The sequence below is a fragment of the Taudactylus pleione genome, unplaced genomic scaffold (assembly GCF_031769625.1).
Source record: "Taudactylus pleione unplaced genomic scaffold, aTauple2 ptg000473l, whole genome shotgun sequence".
Lineage (NCBI taxonomy): Eukaryota > Metazoa > Chordata > Amphibia > Anura > Myobatrachidae > Taudactylus > Taudactylus pleione.
The window spans coordinates 7294151-7304129 of NW_028284875.1; the positions used below are offsets into that span (position 1 = coordinate 7294151).

General features: G+C 34.1%; 2 non-coding genes across 2 annotated transcripts; both read left to right on the plus strand.

The window, feature by feature from the left end:
- TRNAI-UAU (transfer RNA isoleucine (anticodon UAU)) lies at nucleotides 1-93 on the plus strand. Its single transcript is given in 2 exon segments — nucleotides 1-38; nucleotides 58-93. It is a non-coding gene; the product is annotated as a tRNA-Ile (tRNA).
- Nucleotides 94-1502: 1409 nt separating this feature from the next.
- On the plus strand, nucleotides 1503-1595 carry TRNAI-UAU (transfer RNA isoleucine (anticodon UAU)). The gene is given in 2 exon segments: nucleotides 1503-1540; nucleotides 1560-1595. It is a non-coding gene; the product is annotated as a tRNA-Ile (tRNA).
- Nucleotides 1596-9979: the final 8384 nt, after the last annotated feature.

The window sequence follows — 9979 nt, forward strand, 5'->3', positions numbered from 1 at the left end:
GCTCCTGTGGCGCTATCGGTCAGCGCGCGGTACTTATGAGGCAGTGTCTGTTGAGCAATGCCGAGGTTGTGAGTTCAATCCTCACCTGGAGCAAATGTAATTTTTTTACTAATGTCATCAGTTATTGATTATCATCTGCTACCTGAACATCCTGATATGAAGGCAGAAAAAAAACACAAACATGACTGTTTTTAAGGTACCAGTACACACAGCTGCTTTGGTTCATATGCACTGTAAACATTACTTTAGTTAGTCAACAAAATGGAATGCAAAAGACTACCTATTTATTGGTAAAAGAGTTGCATCAATCTGTTTTGCTGCAATGTAACATGAGGGTCCACACTATTTGGTCTGGTTAGTACAATCACATTTCATGCTGGGATTTGTAAAGCAAAGAACACAAATAAATGGCTTTCCTATATCGCAACAATTAATGATTATACTAATGAAAAACTCAGTTTCACACAAAGACGATACTAAGCCCCAGTGGCCTAATGGATAAGGCACTGGCCTCCTAAGCCAGGGATTGTGGCTTCAAGTCCCATCTTGGGTGATAGGATTTATTTCATTAAAATGATTTTGAAGATGTTCCTTTTATTCTTGCTTCATACTGCTCAAATGGCTCCACCAGAAACTTTTATCTGCTTAACAATCCGGTACTGTTCAGCTTGCAAAATTATGGCCCAGTATCTAAAAGCAGACATTCATCCTAATGACATTGTGGATTAGTTTCCTGAAAAGTTTACTATCACCTGGGACAGTGGCTTAAAGTCCCATCTAGGATGCATGTTCCTTTGTTGCTCATTCTCATCCTAGAAGTTATGCTTTTTTTCAATGCAGGTGACTGTCTTAATGGTATTGCAGAAAATCCATATATACCAAAACATACCTATTAAGTTTTAATTGCAATTTAATATCAGAGTGGCTACAAAATAACAATTTCTATTGCAATTGCTGATGGGTTTCTTGAAGTCCTTTCATCCATGTTATCAAAAGGGTAATTTTCTGCCTTTTATATTTCTTTGGACACTGACTTTACTGACAATTTAGGTGCTACAGACCAAAAAAACAATGTTTACCTTTAAATATAGAGCACAAGTGAGATTTAACTTATTTTTAATTAAAGATTCTGCACTTTTTGGTATTATAGTGTATATTTTCCCTATGCAACATTAAAGTTACAAATATCTATAGCAAATATTATTTAAGATAAATAAACAGGAATTATTTTACAATTTTGATAATATTGAACTATACAACAATGGCATGAATTCATTGCAATATACACCTATGGATACATAAAACTGGGCAATAACACAAATGCACAATATAATTGATTACCTTATGATTAGAATATTACTTTTATTAGGTACTTTAGTATTGGGTGCAGTAGTTTAGTTGATTTAAAAAGTAACTAATTTAAAATTAATAAACCAAGTTAATTTACTTAGTCAACTCGATGCTAAAATCACTCAACTGAAAATAATGCACTTTGACCATGCGCTCCTGTGGCGCTATCGGTCAGCGCGCGGTACTTATGAGGCAGTGTCTGTTGAGCAATGCCGAGGTTGTGAGTTCAAGCCTCACCTGGAGCAAATGTAATTTTTTTACTAATGTCATCAGTTATTGATTATCATCTGCTACCTGAACATCCTGATATGAAGGCAGAAAAAAAACACAAACATGACTGTTTTTAAGGTACCAGTACACACAGCTGCTTTGGTTCATATGCACTGTAAACATTACTTTAGTTAGTCAACAAAATGGAATGCAAAAGACTACCTATTTATTGGTAAAAGAGTTGCATCAATCTGTTTTGCTGCAATGTAACATGAGGGTCCACACTATTTGGTCTGGTTAGTACAATCACATTTCATGCTGGGATTTGTAAAGCAAAGAACACAAATAAATGGCTTTCCTATATCGCAACAATTAATGATTATACTAATGAAAAACTCAGTTTCACACAAAGACGATACTAAGCCCCAGTGGCCTAATGGATAAGGCACTGGCCTCCTAAGCCAGGGATTGTGGCTTCAAGTCCCATCTTGGGTGATAGGATTTATTTCATTAAAATGATTTTGAAGATGTTCCTTTTATTCTTGCTTCATACTGCTCAAATGGCTCCACCAGAAACTTTTATCTGCTTAACAATCAGGTACTGTTCAGCTTGCAAAATTATGGCCCAGTATCTAAAAGCAGACATTCATCCTAATGACATTGTGGATTAGTTTCCTGAAAAGTTTACTATCACCTGGGACAGTGGCTTAAAGTCCCATCTAGGATGCATGTTCCTTTGTTGCTCATTCTCATTCTAGAAGTTATGCTTTTTTTCAATGCAGGTGACTGTCTTAATGGTATTGCAGAAAATCCATATATACCAAAACATACCTATTAAGTTTTAATTGCAATTTAATATCAGAGTGGCTACAAAATAACAATTTCTATTGCAATTGCTGATGGGTTTCTTGAAGTCCTTTCATCCATGTCATCAAAAGGGTAATTTTCTGCCTTTTATATTTCTTTGGACACTGACTTTACTGACAATTTAGGTGCTACAGACCAAAAAAACAATGTTTACCTTTAAATATAGAGCACAACTGAGATTTAACTTATTTTTAATTAAAGATACTGCACTTTTTGGTATTATAGTGTATATTTTCCCTATGCAACATTAAAGTTACATATATCTATACCAAATATTATTTAAGATAAATAAACAGGAATTATTTTACAATTTTGATAATATTGTACTGTACAACAATGGCATGAATTCATTGCAATATACACCTATGGATACATAAAACTGTTCAATAACACAAATGCACAATATAATTGATTACCTTATGATTAGAATATTACTTTTATTAGGTACTTTAGTATTGGGTGCAGTAGTTTAGTGGATTTAAAAAGTAACTAATTTAAAATTAATAAACCAAGTTAATTTACTTAGTCAACTCGATGCTAAAATCACTCAACTAAAAATAATGCACTTTGACCATGCGCTCCTGTGGCGCTATCGGTCAGCGCGCGGTACTTATAAGACAGTGTCTGTTGAGCAATGCCGAGGTTGTGAGTTCAAGCCTCTCCTGGAGCAAATGTAATTTTTTTACTAATGTCATCAGTTATTGATTATCATCTGCTACCTGAACATCCTGATATGAAGGCAGAAAAAAAACACAAACATGACTGTTTTTAAGGTACCAGTACACACAGCTGCTTTGGTTCATATGCACTGTAAACATTACTTTAGTTAGTGAACAAAATGGAATGCAAAAGACTACCTATTTATTGGTAAAAGAGTTGCATCAATCTGTTTTGCTGCAATGCAACATGAGGGTCCACACTATTAGGTCTGGTTAGTACAATCACATTTCATGCTGGGATTTGTAAAGCAAAGAACACAAATAAATGGCTTTCCTATATCGCAACAATTAATGATTATACTAATGAAAAAATCAGTTTCACACAAAGATGTTACTAAGCCCCAGTGGCCTAATGGATAAGCCAGGGTTTGTGGGTTCAAGTCCCATCTGGAGTGATAGGATTTATTTAATTAAAATAATTTTGAAGATGTTCCTTTTATTCTTGCTTCATTCTGCACAAATGGCTCCACCAGAAACTTTTATCTGCTTAACAATCCGGTACTGTTCAGCTTGCAAAATTATGGCCCAGTATCTAAAAGCAGACATTTATCATAATGACATTGTGGATTAGATTCCTGAAAAGTTTACTATCACCTGGGACAGTGGCTTAAAGTCCCATCTAGGATGCATGTTCCTTTGTTGCTCATTCTCATTCTAGAAGTTATGCTTTTTTTCAATGCAGGTGACTGTCTTAATGGTATTGCAGAAATTCCATATATACCAAAACATACCTATTAAGTTTTAATTGCAATTTAATATCAGAGTGGCTTCAAAATAACAATGTCTATTGCAATTGCTGATGGGTTTCTTGAAGTCAATTCATCCTTGTCATCAAAAGGGTAATTTTCTGCTTTTTATATTTCTTTGGACACTCACTTTACTGACAATATAGGTGCTACAGACCAAAAAATCAATGTTTACCTTTAAATATAGAGCACAAGTGAGATTTAACTTATTTTTAATTAAAGATACTGCACTTTTTGGTATTATAGTGTATATTTTCCCTATGCAACATTAAATTTACAAATATCTATAGCAAATAATATTTAAGATAAATAAACAGGAATTATTTTACAATTTTGATAATATTGAACTGTACAACAATGGCAAAAATTCATTGCAATATACACCTATGGATACATAAAACTGGGCAATAACACAAATGCACAATATAATTGATTACCTTATGATTAGAATATTACTTTTATTAGGTGCTTTAGTATTGGGTGCAGTAGTTTAGTGGATTTAAAAAGTAACTAATTTAAAATTAATAAACCAAGTTAATTTACTTAGTCAACTCGATGCTAAAATCACTCAACTAAAAATAATGCGCTTTGACCATGTGCTTCTGTGGGGCAATCGGTCTGCGCGCGGTACTTATAAGACAGTATCTGTTGAGCAATGCCGAGGTTGTGAGTTCAAGCCTCACCTGGAGCAAATGTAATTTTTTTTCTAATGTCATCAGTTAATGATTATCATCTGCTACCTGAACATCCTGATATGAAGGCAGAAAAAAACCCACAAACATGACTGTTTTTAAGGTACCAGTACACACAGCTGCTTTGGTTCATATGCACTGTAAACATTACTTTAGTTAGTCAACAAAATGGAATGCAAAAGACTACCTCTTTATTGGTAAAAGAGTTGCATCAATCTGTTTTGCTGCAATGTAACATGAGGGTCCACACTATTAGGTCTGGATAGTACAATCACATTTCATGCTGGGATTTGTAAAGCAAAGAACACAAATAATCGGCTTTCCTATATCGCAACAATTAATGATTATACTAATGAAAAAATCAGTTTCACACAATGATATTACTAAGCCCCAGTGGCCTAATGGATAAGGCACTGGCCTCATAAGCTGTGGATTCCTGGTTCAAGTCCCATATGGGGTGATATTCTTTATTTCATCCATATAATTATTGGAGATGTTCCTTTTATTCTTGCTTGAGACTGCACAAATGGCTCCACCAGAAACTTTTATCTGCTTAACAATCCGGTCCTGTTCAGCTTGCAAAATTATGGCCCAGTATCTAAAAGCAGACATTTATCCTAGTGAAATTGTGGATTAGTTTCCGGATAATTTTACTATCACCTGGGACAGTGGCTTCAAGTCCCATTTAGGATGCATGATCCTTTGTTGCTCATTCTCATTGTATAAGTTATGCTTTTTTCAATGCAGGTGACTGTCTTAATGGTATTGCATGAAATCCATATATACCAAAACATACCTATTAAGTTTTAATTGCAATTTAATATCAGAGTTTCTACTGTATTATTCTGCAGAAGCACTGTTTCATGTGCAAGGACACTGTGCCGAGAATTGTTATGGACATTGCTAACGTCAATCTCTTACTTGTTGAAACCTCATAACATAAGCTTCCCGATGAAAGACGTCCGTCAGATACCTTAAGGTTTCCGGGACATGTCGTGGAAGACCCAAAATGACTAACACCTAAGGGGGATCCCGGCGACACCTTTATCCTGTGGACCATTAAAGAACTCACCATTTGGTGATATATGCAGCTTTTTTTATATTTAAATGTGAGTGTGTTGTGTATTAATAAATGTGTGATAAATTTTTGACAATACTGCACTATTAGTCTCTTTATCCTCCTCTTTTTTGAGATACCAAGTATATGGAAGAAATTTCAGCTATACTTCCTATATCATCTGAGAGACTGAAGTCACTATTTGGTCTGGTTAGTACAATCACATTTCATGCTGGGATTTGTAAAGCAAAGAACACAAATAAATGGCTTTCCTATATCGCAACAATTAATGATTATACTAATGAAAAACTCAGTTTCACACAAAGACGATACTAAGCCCCAGTGGCCTAATGGATAAGGCACTGGCCTCCTAAGCCAGGGATTGTGGCTTCAAGTCCCATCTTGGGTGATAGGATTTATTTCATTAAAATGATTTTGAAGATGTTCCTTTTATTCTTGCTTCATACTGCTCAAATGGCTCCACCAGAAACTTTTATCTGCTTAACAATCAGGTACTGTTCAGCTTGCAAAATTATGGCCCAGTATCTAAAAGCAGACATTCATCCTAATGACATTGTGGATTAGTTTCCTGAAAAGTTTACTATCACCTGGGACAGTGGCTTAAAGTCCCATCTAGGATGCATGTTCCTTTGTTGCTCATTCTCATTCTAGAAGTTATGCTTTTTTTCAATGCAGGTGACTGTCTTAATGGTATTGCAGAAAATCCATATATACCAAAACATACCTATTAAGTTTTAATTGCAATTTTATATCAGAGTGGCTACAAAATAACAATTTCTATTGCAATTGCTGATGGGTTTCTTGAAGTCCTTTCATCCATGTTATCAAAAGGGTAATTTTCTGCCTTTTATATTTCTTTGGACACTGACTTTACTGACAATTTAGGTGCTACAGACCAAAAAAACAATGTTTACCTTTAAATATAGAGCACAAGTGAGATTTAACTTATTTTTAATTAAAGATTCTGCACTTTTTGGTATTATAGTGTATATTTTCCCTATGCAACATTAAAGTTACAAATATCTATAGCAAATATTATTTAAGATAAATAAACAGGAATTATTTTACAACAATGGCATGAATTCATTGCAATATACACCTATGGATACATAAAACTGGGCAATAACACAAATGCACAATATAATTGATTACCTTATGATTAGAATATTACTTTTATTAGGTACTTTAGTATTGGGTGCAGTAGTTTAGTGAATTTAAAAAGTAACTAATTTAAAATTAATAAACCAAGTTAATTTACTTAGTCAACTCAATGCTAAAATCACTCAACTAAAAATAATGCACTTTGACCATGCGCTCCTGTGGCGCTATCGGTCAGCGCACGGTACTTATAAGGCAGTGTCTGTTGAGCAATGCCAAGGTTGTGAGTTCAAGCCTCACCTGGAGCAAATGTAATTTTTTTACTAATGTCATCAGTTATTGATTATCATCTGCTACCTGAACATCCTGATATGAAGGCAGAAAAAAAACACAAACATGACTGTTTTTAAGGTACCAGTACACACAGCTGCTTTGGTTCATATGCACTGTAAACATTACTTTAGTTAGTCAACAAAATGGAATGTAAAAGACTACCTCTTTATTGGTAAAAGAGTTGCATCAATCTGTTTTGCTGCAATGTAACATGAGGGTCCACACTATTTGGTCTGGTTAGTACAATCACATTTCATGCTGGGATTTGTAAAGCAAAGAACACAAATAAATGGCTTTCCTATATCGCAACAATTAATGATTATACTAATGAAAAACTCAGTTTCACACAAAGACGATGCTAAGCCCCAGTGGCCTAATGGATAAGGCACTGGGCTCCTAAGCCAGGGTTTGTGGGTTCAAGTCCCATCTTGGGTGATAGGATTTATTTCATTAAAATGATTTTGGAGATGTTCCTTTTATTCTTGCTTCATACTGCACAAATGGCTCCACCAGAAACTTTTATCTGCTTAACAATCCGGTACTGTTCAGCTTGCAAAATTATGGCCCAGTATCTAAAAGCAGACATTTATCCTAATGACATTGTGGATTAGTTTCCAGTTAAGTTTACTATCACCTGGGACAGTGGCTTCAAGTCCCATCTAGGATGCATGTTCCTTTGTTGCTCATTCTCATGCTAGAAGTTATGATTTTTTTCAATGCAGGTGACTGTCTTAATGGTATTGCAGAAAATCCATATATACCAAAACATACCTATTAAGTTTTAATTGCAATTTTATATCAGAGTGGCTACAAAATAACAATGTCTATTGCAATTGCTGATGGGTTTCTTGAAGTTCTTTCATCCTTGTCTTCAAAAGGGTAATTTTCTGCTTTTTATATTTCTTTGGACACTGACTTTATTGACAATTTAGGTGCTACAGACAAAAAAACAATGTTTACCTTTAAATATAGAGCACAAGTGAGATTTAACTTATTTTTATTTAAAGATACTGCATTTTTTGGTAGTATAGTGTATATTTTCCCTATGCAACATTAAAGTTACATATGTCTATACCAAATATTAATATAAGATAAATAAACAGGAATTATTTTACAATTTTGATAATATTGAACTGTACAACAATGGCATGAATTCATTGCAATATACACCTATGGATACATAAAACTGGGCAATAACACAAATGCACAATATAATTGATTACCTTATGATTAGAATATTACTTTTATTAGGTACTTTAGTATTGGGTGCAGTAGTTTAGTGGATTTAAAAAGTAACTAATTTAAAATTAATAAACCAAGTTAATTTACTTAGTCAACTCGATGCTAAAATCACTCAACTAAAAATAATGCACTTTGACCATGCGCTCCTGTGGCGCTATCGATCAGCGCGCGGTACTTATAAGGCAGTGTCTGTTGAGCAATGCCGAGGTTGTGAGTTCAAGCCTCACCTGGAGCAAATGTAATTTTTTTACTAATGTCATCAGTTATTGATTATCATCTGCTACCTGAACATCCTGATATGAAGGCAGAAAAAAAACACAAACATGACTGTTTTTAAGGTACCAGTACACACAGCTGCTTTGGTTCATATGCACTGTAAACATTACTTTAGTTAGTCAACAAAATGGAATGCAAAAGACTACCTATTTATTGGTAAAAGAGTTGCATCAATCTGTTTTGCTGCAATGTAACATGAGGGTCCACACTATTAGGGCTGGATAGTACAATCACATTTCATGCTGGGATTTGTAAAGCAAATAACACAAATAAACGGCTTTCCTATATCGCAACAATTGATGATTATACTAATGAAAAAATCAGTTTCATACAAAGATGTTGCTAAGTCCCAGTGGCCTAATAGATAAGGCACTGGCCTCCTAAAACAGGGATTGTGGGTTCAAGTCCCATCTTGGGTGATAGGATTTATTTCATTAAAGTGATTTTGGAGATGTTCCTTTTATTCTTGCTTCATACTGCACAAATGGCTCCACCAGAAACTTTTATCTGCTTAACAATCCGGTACTGTTCAGCTTGCAAAATTATGGCCCAGTATCTAAAAGCAGACATTCATCCTAATGACATTGTGGATTAGTTTCCTGAAAAGTTTACTATCACCTGGGACAGTGGCTTAAAGTCCCATCTAGGATGCATGTTCCTTTGTTGCTCATTCTCATCCTAGAAGTTATGCTTTTTTTCAATGCAGGTGACTGTCTTAATGGTATTGCAGAAAATCCATATATACCAAAACATACCTATTAAGTTTTAATTGCAATTTAATATCAGAGTGGCTACAAAATAACAATTTCTATTGCAATTGCTGATGGGTTTCTTGAAGTCCTTTCATCCATGTTATCAAAAGGGTAATTTTCTGCCTTTTATATTTCTTTGGACACTGACTTTACTGACAATTTAGGTGCTACAGACCAAAAAAACAATGTTTACCTTTAAATATAGAGCACAAGTGAGATTTAACTTATTTTTAATTAAAGATTCTGCACTTTTTGGTATTATAGTGTATATTTTCCCTATGCAACATTAAAGTTACAAATATCTATAGCAAATATTATTTAAGATAAATAAACAGGAATTATTTTACAATTTTGATAATATTGAACTATACAACAATGGCATGAATTCATTGCAATATACACCTATGGATACATAAAACTGGGCAATAACACAAATGCACAATATAATTGATTACCTTATGATTAGAATATTACTTTTATTAGGTACTTTAGTATTGGGTGCAGTAGTTTAGTTGATTTAAAAAGTAACTAATTTAAAATTAATAAACCAAGTTAATTTACTTAGTCAACTCGATGCTAAAATCACTCAACTAAAAATAATGCACTTTGACCATGC